The following is a 13475-nucleotide window of genomic DNA, read 5'->3' on the forward strand; positions in this document are numbered from 1 at the left end:
TGTTGTTTAAGTGTTCCCTTTATTTTTTTTGAGCAGTGTATATATTTACGGTCAGTGTGTCTTCTTGATCGCTGTTGAAAAGTTTGTTTATTTTGTAGAATTGTCCGTCTGTCTCTCTTAGTCCTGGTTATAGTGGATAGTTCAGAGTGACATTCATTCATGTTGTTGTAGAATGGATGTTTTGGCGGTTGTCGTTCTTCGCGTTCAATGATACTGAATTCCTAGCTGCAGATGAGTAATTAATATCAAAGACTTGTTCTTATTCTGTCGGTATCGATAGTCTAAGAGTTTAACCACGTGGTATGGTTAAAAGATTCAGCAATGGTCTGTAACCTTCGTCCACCCGTGATTGAGAGAAACATAGTCTGCTGAGAATTTCTCAAAGTTGGGTTTTATTCGGAATTGCAGAAAAGGGGCTGTCCCAGGATGCCCGACCCTAACTGGGCTCATGGGCGGTCCTCTGATTTAGTTCAACTCAAAAGGGTATTGGAATTTCCTTCATTAATGTTAAGGGATTTTTTTTTATCAATAATGACTAATTATGTATACATTTAAATCAGGACTGACTAATCAGAATACTATTATTTTACTGTATATGTACTAATCAGAATACTATTATGTTACTGTATATGTATGAATTTTCTTTTTAATCCTAGTACTGAATATAATGTGTGTAAATATAATCAAGAATTAGAACAATGACTGTCTGTTCCTTGGTAGAAATGAATGAACTATATCGCCAGACTGGCTAGAATGCTTATCTACACAGGCTGACCTTGGCTCTAGACGATATGGGAAGACTTGATAATTATACAGCCTTTGAACCAGTGTCGAGAAGAGACGGAACAGTTTAGAAAACGCTGACGTCATTTTCAGTTTATAACCTGTGATAAAATGTATAATGGGCAGTACTCTCGTGAATAAACGCTGCTGGTTGACTTTAAGACTGGGCTCTGTCCATTTTATACAAATAAGAGTCATACAAATTCTTATGAATTGACAGAGTGTTTCATTTTAATTGGGTATTAAAACAGAGGAATTTAATTCCTGCAACAATTAAACAGTCCAAAATCACATTACACAATTTTACAAACAGTATCATACTCACTCATTCATCTTATTCAACAATTAGATGTAAACCTCATATCTGAGGCTATTATATAAACAGCGTTATGGTAATGTGGCCATACCGTCTCCCATGAGCTTCCCCAAGTTGTAACAAACGGACCAGCTGGATTCTTCACCGATCTTTTATACCTTCTCCGGAACGTAAACGTTGTTCAGCCCTCAAGTTCTGTGAGGTGGAAGAAATTCCTTTGTTCTCTATGAAACTTCACTCTATCTCTATACAGTGTGGCCATATGGCAGGGTATTCCCTAGGAATTTACGACCTCACTTTGACCACAGCAGTCTGGTTGTAGAAGCAGAGAGCGGGGGATGGTGCTCGCTGTACTCAATCTCATAGTCGTAGGCTAACAATATCAGAGCCCAATGTTGCATTCGAAGTGCAGCAAGGGTTGGTATAGCCGACAGCTTGGCTGACAGCTTGTGATCTGTCAGCAGTTGGAACTTCCTTCCGTAGAGGTATTTGTGAAACTTCTTCACTCCGAATATTATGCTCAGGACTTCCTTCTTAATTTGAGCATAATTTTTCACACTTGGTGACAGAGTCCATGATGCAAATGCAATAGGGTGTTCTTCACCTGACGGTAGAACATGTGAGATGACGGCTCCTACTCCGTATGGAGATGCATCACACGTGAGTCTCAGCTTAATCTCTGTGTTGTGGGGACCCATTCCACCAAGTTCCGCCAAGTTCACCAACTGCCTGCAGCAGTACCGGACTGGTACCTGGATCTGTGCTAACACAGGAATAGTGTCACCAGTATATGAAGAAAGGCGGATGGACGCTGGCTGAAGAGGGCACACTCAGTTTTTCTTTGTAGAGTCTCTCTGGAACCAGAGATACAGACGCTCCGGTGTCCAGCTGCATGACTACTGGTTTTCCCACTAACTCCATGCTGAGATAGATTCCATATTTTTGTTGTTGAGCTGTGCACACTGTTCCAATACTGTTTCAGGTGTACCTTCCTCTTCTTGTGCTGCGTCTGACACTTTGTGCGCTCTTGCTGTGTATTTTGGAGCTTTACACACTCTCTGTAAATGTCCAACCTTTCCACAATTGTGGCACTTTTCATTTTGGAATTGACATTCACTGGGCTGATGATTATCTCCCCCACATCTGTAGCAACTTGGCTTAGACCTTTGAGATGTGGGCTGCTTTGTTCTTGTGTAACCTTGAGGACGGGACTGAGAAAAGTGTGACTTTTGTGAGCCTTTTTCACCACGTGCATCACTGACCTTGTGAACACCTTTCTGACGTTTTGCATGTCCCGATAGCTCAATAGTATTCCTGTGGGCAAGCTCGAGTCCAAGTGCGATATCACAGGCTTTCTTACAGGTCAGATCCTTCTCTGACAAAAGCCTTCTGTGATATGCTTCACCTGTGAGACCACATACAAACTTGTCTCGAAGAGCATCATCAAGAAATCGTGCAAAGTCACATGTACTTGCCAGCCTTTTCAAAGCAAGGATGTAGTCAGCCACGGTTTCCCCTTGACTCTGGTGATGTTGGTAAAATCTGAAACGTTCTGCAATGAGAATTGGCTTGAAAGAGTTTCAGTCAGTTCTGCATAGTTCAACTCCACTTCTTTTATTGGTTCAATGAGACCTTTCAGCAATTCATACTCAGTTGGACCCAAACCACTGAGAAATACGTCTGCTTTCTTTTCATCTTTGATTTCATTTGCAGTTTCCTCTAATTCTTCACTTCAGAAGTTTCTGCAATTACTTCATTCACTGTACTCATTTGTAATAATGTACACACCGTGTTACGTTCCTTCTTCCTTTTATCCCCCCAATATTTCTCCACTGAGATCGCCTAATTTCAATAGGTTCAATTCGTTTTTTATTTATTTAACCACCAGAGGGCAGTGTCGCTATTCTGGACTCCAATAGTCTTGCTACTTGGCAGCTCCTGAACACCTACTAGCAGTGCTTAGCCTTTTCCACTGGCGAAAGAAAATAAAAAATAACTGAAGAATTACATAATTATTTTGAGTTTCATTACTCACGCAACATTCTTCCCTTCAAGCAATGTCCGTTTAAGAAGTTTAATCACCTCGTCGCCACTGTAATATTTGTGTTGTGGAGAAATGACCAGGCAGGAGACGGGAGTACAGTTAGTTTTCCTTTAGTCAAAACCCCTCGTGCTCTACAGTTCCCGGCACCCCAGTGCGCATGTGCATTTCCTAATAGGTGTAGTAACGTAACACTGCCGTAATACAGCACAGTAACTAATATAAACAGATGTAGATCCCAGATACTACAGATCCAAGCTTCTTTGAAAATATATATAAGAATTGATCAACTCTACTAGCAACACTAAACTCTATTATTATGGTGGGAGATTTTAATACGGTTTTAAATACCTCTATGGATCGTAAAGGAAATCACACTACAAACTATCACCCTCAGGCACTTAAGGAAATCATGAATGTCATGGATATATTTGAATTAGTGGCTATATGGAGGCTTAAATACCCTGACCTAGTGAGATATACAGTGCCTTGCGAAAGTATTCGGCCCCCTTGAACTTTGCGACCTTTTGCCACATTTCAGGCTTCAAACATAAAGATATAAAACTGTACTTTTTTGTGAAGAATCAACAACAAGTGGGACACAATCATGAAGTGGAACGACATTTATTGGATATTTCAAACTTTTTTAACAAATCAAAAACTGACAAATTGGGCGTGCAAAATTATTCAGCCCCTTTACTTTCAGTGCAGCAAACTCTCTCCAGAAGTTCAGTGAGGATCTCTGAATGATCCAATGTTGACCTAAATGACTAATGATGATAAATACAATCCACCTGTGTGTAATCAAGTCTCCGTATAAATGCACCTGCACTGTGATAGTCTCAGAGGTCCGTTAAAAGCGCAGAGAGCATCATGAAGATGTTCCTACACACCAGGCAGGTCCGAGATACTGTTGTGAAGAAGTTTAAAGCCGGATTTGGATACAAAAAGATTTCCCAAGCTTTAAACATCCCAAGGAGCACTGTGCAAGCGATAATATTGAAATGGAAGGAGTATCAGACCACTGCAAATCTACCAAGACCTGGCCGTCCCTCTAAACTTTCAGCTCATACAAGGAGAAGACTGATCAGAGATGCAGCCAAGAGGCCCATGATCACTCTGGATGAACTGCAGAGATCTACAGCTGAGGTGGGAGACTCTGTCCATAGGACAACAATCAGTCGTATATTGCACAAATCTGGCCTTTATGGAAGAGTGGCAAGAAGAAAGCCATTTCTTAAAGATATCCATAAAAAGTGTCGTTTAAAGTTTGCCACAAGCCACCTGGGAGACACACCAAACATGTGGAAGAAGGTGCTCTGGTCAGATGAAACCAAAATTGAACTTTTTGGCAACAATGCAAAACGTTATGTTTGGCGTAAAAGCAACACAGCTCATCACCCTGAACACACCATACCCACTGTCAAACATGGTGGTGGCAGCATCATGGTTTGGGCCTACTTTTCTTCAGCAGGACAGGGAAGATGGTTAAAATTGATGGGAAGATGGATGGAGCCAAATACAGGACCATTCTGGAAGAAAACCTGATGGAGTCTGCAAAAGACCTGATTGAGACTGGGACGGAGATTTGTCCTCCAACAAGACAATGATCCAAAACATAAAGCAAAATCTACAATGGAATGGTTCAAAAATAAACATATCCAGATGTTAGAATGGCCAAGTCAAAGTCCAGACCTGAATCCAATCGAGAATCTGTGGAAAGAACTGAAAACTGCTGTTCACAAATGCTCTCCATCCAACCTCACTGAGCTCGAGGTGTTTTGCAAGGAGGAATGGGAAAAAATGTCAGTCTCCCGATGTGCAAAACTGATAGAGACATACCCCAAGCGACTTACAGCTGTAATCGCAGCAAAAGGTGGCGCTACAAAGTATTAACTTAAGGGGGCTGAATAATTTTGCACGCCCAATTTTTCAGTTTTTGATTTGTTAAAAAGGTTTGAAATATCCAATAAATGTCGTTCCACTTCATGATTGTGTCCCACTTGTTGTTGATTCTTCACAAAAAAATACAGTTTTATATATTTCTGTCACTTCTAGGTTAGACTACTGCAATGCTCTACTTTCCGGCTACCCGGATAAAGCACTAAATAAACTTCAGTTAGTGCTAAATACGGCTGCTAGAATCCTGACTAGAACCAAAAAAATTTGATCATATTACTCCAGTGCTAGCCTCTCTACACTGGCTTCCTGTCAAAGCAAGGGCTGATTTCAAGGTTTTACTGCTAACCTACAAAGCATTACATGGGCTTGCTCCTACCTATCTCTCTGATTTGGTCCTGCCGTACATACCTACACGTACGCTACGGTCACAAGACGCAGGCCTCCTAATTGTCCCTAGAATTTTTAAGCAAACAGCAGGAGGCAGGGCTTTCTCCTATAGAGCTCCATTTTTATGGAACGGTCTGCCTACCCATGTCAGAGACGTAAACTCGGTCTCAACCTTTAAGTCTCTACTGAAGACTCATCTCTTCAGTGGGTCATATGATTGAGTGTAGTCTGGCCCAGGAGTGGGAGGGTGAACGGAAAGGCTCTGGAGCAACGAACCACCCTTGCTGTCTCTGCCTGGCCGGTTCCCCTCTTTCCACTGGGATTCTCTGCCTCTAACCCTATTACAGGGGCTGAGTCACTGGCTTTACTGGGGCTCTCTCATGCCGTCCCTGGAGGGGGTGCGTCACCTGAGTGGGTTGAGTCACTGATGTGGTCATCCTGTCTGGGTTGGCGCCCCCCCCCCCCCCCCCTTGGGTTGTGCCGTGGCGGAGGTCTTTGTGGGCTATACTCAGCCTTGTCTCAGGATGGTAAGTTGGTGGTTGAAGATATCCCTCTAGTGGTGTGGGGGCTGTGCTTTGGCAAAGTGGGTGGGGTTATATCCTTCCTGTTTGGCCCTGTCCGGGGGTGTCCTCGGAGTGGGCCACAGTGTCTCCTGACCCCTCCTGTCTCAGCCTCCAGTATTTATGCTGCAGTAGTTTATGTGCCGGGGGGCTAGGGTCAGTTTGTTATATCTGGAGTACTTCTCCTGTCCTATTTGGTGTCCTGTGTGAATCTAAGTGTGCGTTCTCTAATTCTCCCCTCTCTCTTTCTCTCTCTCGGAGGACCTGAGCCCTAGGACCATGCCCCAGGACTACCTGACATGATGACTCCTTGCTGTCCCCAGTCCACCTGGCTGTGCTGCTGCTCCAGTTTCAACTGTTCTGCCTTATTATTATTCGACCATGCTGGTCATTTATGAACATTTGAACATCTTGGCCATGTTCTGTTATAATCTCCACCCGGCACAGCCAGAAGAGGACTGGCCATCCCACATATGCTCTCTCTAATTCTCTCTTTCTTTCTCTCTCTCGGAGGACCTGAGCCCTAGGACCATGCCCCAGGAATACCTGACATGATGACTCCTTGCTGTCCCCAGTCCACCTGACTGTGCTGCTGCTCCAGTTTCAACTATTCTGCCTTATTATTATTCGACCATGCTGGTCATTTATGAACATTTGAACATCTTGACCATGTTTTGTTATAATCTCCACCCGGCACAGCCAGAAGAGGACTGGCCACCCCACATAGCCTGGTTCCTCTCTAGGTTTCTTCCTAGGTTTTGGCCTTTCTAGGGAGTTTTTCCTAGCCACCGTGCTTCTACACCTGCATTGCTTGCTGTTTGGGGTTTTAGGCTGGGTTTCTGTACAGCACTTTGAGATATCAGCTGATGTATGAAGGGCTATATAAATACATTTTATTTTATTTGATTTTATTTTATTTGATATTTATGTTTGAAGCCTGAAATGTGGCAAAAGGTCGCAAAGTTCAAGGGGGCCGAATACTTTCGCAAGGCACTGTAGGTACAGCAGATCCCCTTATTGTATGGGACACTTTTAAATGTTCATTTAGAGGCCATGCAATTCAGTACTCATCTATAAAACAAAAGCAATTTAGATTTAAAAAAAGTCCATATTAAATTGAAGGACTAACAGTACAATTAGATAGCAATAAAACTGTACCATAGAGCCACATAATAAGTTAGAGGAAAAACAAAAAGAAATGGAGGAACTTGTTTAAAGAAAGATCCAGTGTAATATATTATAAAAAATAAGTCGAACTGGATGGAATATGGGGTAAAATGCACCAAATTATTTTTCAATCTTCAGTATAGAAATGCTACCAACAGTTTTTTATTGAAACTTGTTACAAATGATGGAGTCACGCATGATTCACCAAATAATATTTTGAAAGAGGAAGTAAAGTACTTTAAGAATATGTTTTCATTTCAGTCTCCTCCATCTCCACTAACCGAAGCTAATTGTATGGATTTTTTCCCTAATAATAATGTAAAAGGAACATCTGTACAGAAAGACTCATGTGAAAGCCAAATTACAGAGGAGGAACTTCTTGATGCAATTAAAGCCTTTATGGCTGGGAAAACTCCAGGGCTGGATGTAGTGGAAGTGGAAGTATACACAACGTTTTTTGATACACTTAGAGGACAATTATTGGCATGTTTTAACCACGCCTATATAAATGGTAGATTATCAGACACGCAACAAGAAGGTCTGATATCATTATTACTGAAACAGGACCCAAGTGGTATATATATAAAGATCCAGTCTATTTAAAAAAAATTGGAGGCCTCTTACATGTCAGTGTTGTGATGCAAAAATGCTTGGCGCATAGATAAAAAAATATATTGTCAAATATTATTCATCCTAATCAGACAGGTTTATTACATGGACGATACATTGGAGATAATATAAGACAACTACTGGAAACTATTGGGTTACTAATATGAAGACAAATATGAAATATCGGGGACACCAGGCCTACTTTTCATAGCTGATTTTGAAAAGGCTTTTGATAAAGTATGACTGGAGTTTATATATAAATGCCTAGAATATTTCCATTTTGGGGAATCTCTTATAAAATGGGTAAAAGTTATGTATAGTAACCTTAGGTGTAAAATAGTAAATAATGGCTACATCTCAGAAAGTTTTAAACTATCTAGAGGAGTAAAACAAGGTTGTTAGCTGTTAAAATTAGATCAAACATTAATATTAAGGGATTAGAAATCCGTGGTTTAAAAACGAAGGTGTCATTGTACGCTGATGATTCACGTTTCTTTTTAAACCACAATTAGAATCTCTCCACGGCCTCATAGAGGATCTAGATACTTTTGCTATCCTCTCTGGAAAGCCAAATGACATAAAACCAAGTATTACATATTGGATCACAAAAAAATGCACATTTTGCAATTTACCAATTAAATGGTCTGACGGAGATGTGGACATACTCGGAAAACAAATCCCAAAATAAATACATTCTCACTCCAATACATTTTTATAGAAAGTTAGCAAAAATAGAAAAGATCTTGCTAACTTTGAAAGGAAAATACCTGTCTATTTGTGGAAAAATCACCATGATTAACTCTTTAGTCGTATCACAGTTTATCTATTTTCTTATGGTTTTGCCTACACCTAGTGACCTGCTTTTTAAATTATATCAACAACAAAAAATATTGATTTGGAATGGCAAGCGAGACAAAATTAAAAGGGCCTCTTTATATTACGAATATGAATTCAGAGGGCAGAAATGATTAAATATTAAAGCATTAGACCTCTCACTAAAGGCATCAGTCATACAGAAGTTATACTTAAATCCAAACTGGTTCTCTAGTAAATTGATAGGAATGTCTCATGCTATGTTCAAGAATGACCTTTTCCCATTTATTCAGATTACACTTGCTCACTTCCGGTTGTTTGAAAAGGAAATAATCTCAAAAATGTTTTTATTTTTTAAACAAGCCTTAGAAAGTTGGTTGCAATTTCAGTTTAATCCATCTGAAAAGACAGAACAATAATACAACTAATATTGTGGTTAAACTCGAATATGCAAATGTATAATACAAAAAATACGTATTTTTCGAAGAAACTTTAAAAAAAGGTATAATCTTAGTGAATGATATCATAAATAGGACTGGTGGAGTTATGTTACACATGCAGTTAACACACACATATAGAAATGTCTGCTCTACCCAAAATTACAACAAAAAATGGAAGAGGCAAGTAGAAGGAGAAAAAAGTAAGGAATTTATATGTCGTGTGTGATAAATGAAAACATATAGCAATTTCATTTAAGGACCAAAACACTGACAGCTGTGCCATATAAATTGCAAAATAGTTGGGAAGAGATTTTCAATGTTTTTCGACCCATTCCATGGCACATGGTTTATGAATTGATACGCAAAACAACGCTGGATTCAAAGCTTTACATTGTTTAATTTAAATTACTATACAAAATTCTTGCAACCAAGCTCTGCAGATCTTGCTGAGAGGAGGCAGTCATTGGATCATTTATTTTGGTATTGTCCACATGTAGCTTGTTTTTGGTCACAGGTCCAGGAATGGCTGAAGAAATGCAACATTTGCCTAGAACTAACATTGCAGATAGCAATACTGGGTGATTTGAAAAGCCATAGTCAATCAATCAATAATACAATCATCATTTTAGCAAAAATGTTTGTTTATTTTACAATCTGCAAGCCAAGAGTGTGCAGAGCCTGAGGCACCCAACCGTGAGAGGATCTGATTGTTCATGGTGTGTAAGGCTGGACCCTGAAACACAACACATAGTAAACATAGTAACCTACAGTATCAATGTTTCTGAAAACTGTTTTTAACCATAAAAACAAAATCTATTTGCGCAAGACAGCGCACACCTGCGGCCGGTTTGGGTACGGTGTTAGTCTCCTATTCAGAGGACCCCCACTTTTGTTAGTGTCTTATTGGTCAAGGTCACGCCAAATACTTATCACCACTTCTCGTTCAGCCTATCAGCAGCCTTGATTCCCGGGACTACAGTTTTAGTTAGTCTGACCCCAGCACACTGTGTGGTCAAAGACGTGCTTTCCCTATCCTGATGAGCACTTCCACAGTTTACCCTCCTGTTGCACTTTTCCTCCTGTGGACTGAATCCCTGTATGTCTGATGTTTAATTGTGTGTGCATCTAAACAACATATAGTTCATGTCAGTTCTCACTGGACATGATTCTCAGAACCATGAGTGGTCAGATGTGTGTGACGTGTGAATGTGGACATCTTCTTCCGTTAAACTCCCCTTAACCTGGAAAGCCACCTCATCCTTGTTCTGACCGGACATTCTAAAGTGGTTACATTCATGGTCCTTCGATTCTCTACAACCCTACCTCTATTTTTCACAGACAGCAGTCAGACAACCAAACAACAGCCAGATATGAACTGAAGGTCTCTGAACTGTCACACTTTACTCACAGGAGGCTGATGTCTGATGGGAAATGTGTCTGTGTCATAGACCACCTCTCCAGGATCACCTGAGGGGTTGTCTACACACTGGACTGGACCCTGAAACACAACACATAGTAAACATAGTAACCTACAGTATCAATGTGTCTGAAAACTGTTTTTAACCATAGTCACTGATTATTTGCCAATTTGTGTGTATGTCTACACTCACAGGAGGAGGGGTGATGCTGGGAGGAGGGTTGGTCTCTCCAGAGAGGGGTTCTGGGACTGCCTGGTCAAGTTGATCATTTGAGTGTTCATTCTGTGAATTAGGTTATAATTTATTACATTGTAATAAGTAATCAAGACATGTTAATATGATTGAGAGGTAGAAGAATAAAACAAGATGCCATTAGCTAATAAACACATCTGTCATACAACCACGATGCAATAAACACACTTGTCCTACAACCACGATGCAATAAACACACCTGTCCTACAACCACGATCCAATAAAACATCTGTCCTACAACCACGATCCAATAAAACATCTGTCCTACAACCACGATGCAATAAACACACCTGTCCTACAACCACGATCCAATAAACACACCTGTCCTACAACCACGATGCAATAAAGACACCTGTCCTACAACCACGGTCCAATAAAACATCTGTCCTACAACCACGATGCAATAAAACATCTGTCCTACAACCACGATGCAATAAACACACCTGTCCTACAACCACGATGCAATAAACACACCTGTCCTACAACCACGATCCAATAAATACACCTGTCCTACAACCACGATCCAATAAAGACACCTGTCCTACAACCACGATGCAATAAACACACCTGTCCTACAACCACGATCCAATAAAACATCTGTCCTACAACCACGATGCAATAAAACATCGGTCCTACAACCATGATGCAATAAAACATCTGTCCTACAACCACAATGCAATATAACATCTGTCCTACAACCATGATGCAATATAACATCTGTCCTACAACCACGATGCAATAAAACATCTGTCCTACAACCACGATGCAATAAATAATCTGTCTTACAACCACGATGCAATACATCATCTGTCCTACAACCACGATGCAATAAAACATCTGTCCTACAACCACGATCCAATAAAACATCTGTCCTACAACCATGATGCAATATAACATCTGTCCTACAACCACGATGCAATATAACATCTGTCCTACAACCATGATGCAATAAATCATCTGTCCTACAACCACAATGTAATAAATAATCTGTCTTACAAACATGATGCAATAAAACATCTGTCCTACAACCACAATGTAATAAATAATCTGTCTTACAAACATGATGCAATAAAACATCTGTTTTACAACCACGATGCAATAAAACATCTCATGTCTGAAAAGGCAGTGCAATGGAGACAAAACATTGGCTGCAATAAAACAAGCGTAATACACAATACTACTACACTTGTAAAATAGCAGTATCTACCCTCAACACATTTTCATCCAAATATGCTTATATTATCTTTATAAACTGCACCTTTATAGGCTAAGGATGTCAGTCCCAGCTCTGGAGTTCAACAATGGTACCTGAAACACCAAATTCTCTTCACAAAAAAATACCAAAAGGCCAAATCTAAACACTTGTTCATTTATTTTTCTAAAAGCTGTATTGTAATATACTGTATTTGTGAATCACAACTTTTTGTCCCTCTTTTGTCTGCTGATCTGCTCGACACGTGGTGTTACTGTGTCATTAGCAGGCCTCATCCCAAACTTAAAACCTTCTAATCATTCAAATGTTTATCACAAGCATCAGATCAGAACAAAGTACTGTAGCCCGGATGTCTGCTGACTAGCCATATCACCACATATATTTACAACATTCATAGGTAGAATCTGTTATAATTTAGTCAATGCTAACTTAGCATGGTCTGGGAATTGCTGCAATCACTTGCGCTGCACAAGATGGAAACCGCTGCACATCAGAGAAAGTTCAATGATATACTCCCAGTTCACAACATATACAATAGTAAACCTTTAACAAAATATGATATTAGCTAATCAACTTACCACCATGGTACAATAGGTTGAATACTGAACTGATTTTTTAAACTTTGACAGAGCTACGTCCCTTGCTGTCTGAAGCTTGTATAACGTGGCAGATATTACCGGAAGAGACTTGAGTATCCATCGCTGGACCTAGTGACGTACAAACAAAATTGTCTCTCTATATATATATATTTTAATTTATTTCAAATGATATTACCCTGCATACATTGCAGTGTGTTAAAAAATGTTGCCCAAAAATTTGATCCCACAAATTCTCAATAGAGAATCTCCATTAAAAGTGTTTTAGTTTTGGACTAGGCTTAATACGAGTCTGGAAACACTGCCCCTCAAGTTTAATAGTGAGGTAAACTGTCCCAACATACCTTGCTTCTCCATTATGTGGACATCTGGTCAGGTTGAACTGTAAAATAATGTAATCAGGTTGAACTGTAAAATAACTTTATCTCTTCCATGACTAGTTTGAGTTTGGTCTAGTGGTAGTGTTGCATCCTGGATTCAGGATGTAATCCTAGTGGTAAGGGTTCAATCCCGGAGACTTCCACCTTCCTCTTTCCCCTTCATATCTGGTTGAAGATCAATAACATTACAAAATCTACAAAACGAGGTGCTCAAACTCAGAGGTTTTTCTACAAGTCTGAGTAACAACAGATCTGACGAGCACTATGGTTTCTATCATTCTATCAACATATGCAAAAAAATGCAAAATCAAAACCTATTCGACTCCATAAAGGTGCACAGAGTTTTTAGCAGTACTGCTAACAATGAAAGCCCTGTTGCCATGTATATCTGTCTTGTGTATCTGTCATGGTGATCTCTTTTAATGTCTGATGTCTGTGTGTTGTGTTGTTCTATTTAACTGTTGTCTCCACATCTGGACAGGTTGTCAGTGTAAATAATAATTAGTTCTTAATTGACTTCAACAAAACAAAGAATCCAATGAAATCAATGGTTTCTAACAACATCTGCAATAGAATATTATTTCTGTGGAATAAAGAG

At 39.9% G+C, this 13475-nt stretch overlaps 1 long non-coding RNA gene across 1 annotated transcript; it reads right to left on the reverse strand.

Annotated features, from left to right (window-relative positions):
* Positions 1 to 8913: 8913 nt before the first annotated feature.
* Positions 8914 to 13131, reverse strand: LOC149970376 (uncharacterized). The gene is made up of 4 exons (XR_016493143.1): positions 12842 to 13131; positions 10629 to 10718; positions 10427 to 10516; positions 8914 to 9751 (listed from the first exon to the last, which is right to left on the reverse strand). It is a non-coding gene; the product is annotated as an uncharacterized LOC149970376 (long non-coding RNA).
* Positions 13132 to 13475: the final 344 nt, after the last annotated feature.

Source organism: Oncorhynchus mykiss, chromosome 29 (assembly GCF_057628025.1).
Source record: "Oncorhynchus mykiss isolate SJ-2025 chromosome 29, ASM5762802v1, whole genome shotgun sequence".
NCBI lineage: Eukaryota > Metazoa > Chordata > Actinopteri > Salmoniformes > Salmonidae > Oncorhynchus > Oncorhynchus mykiss.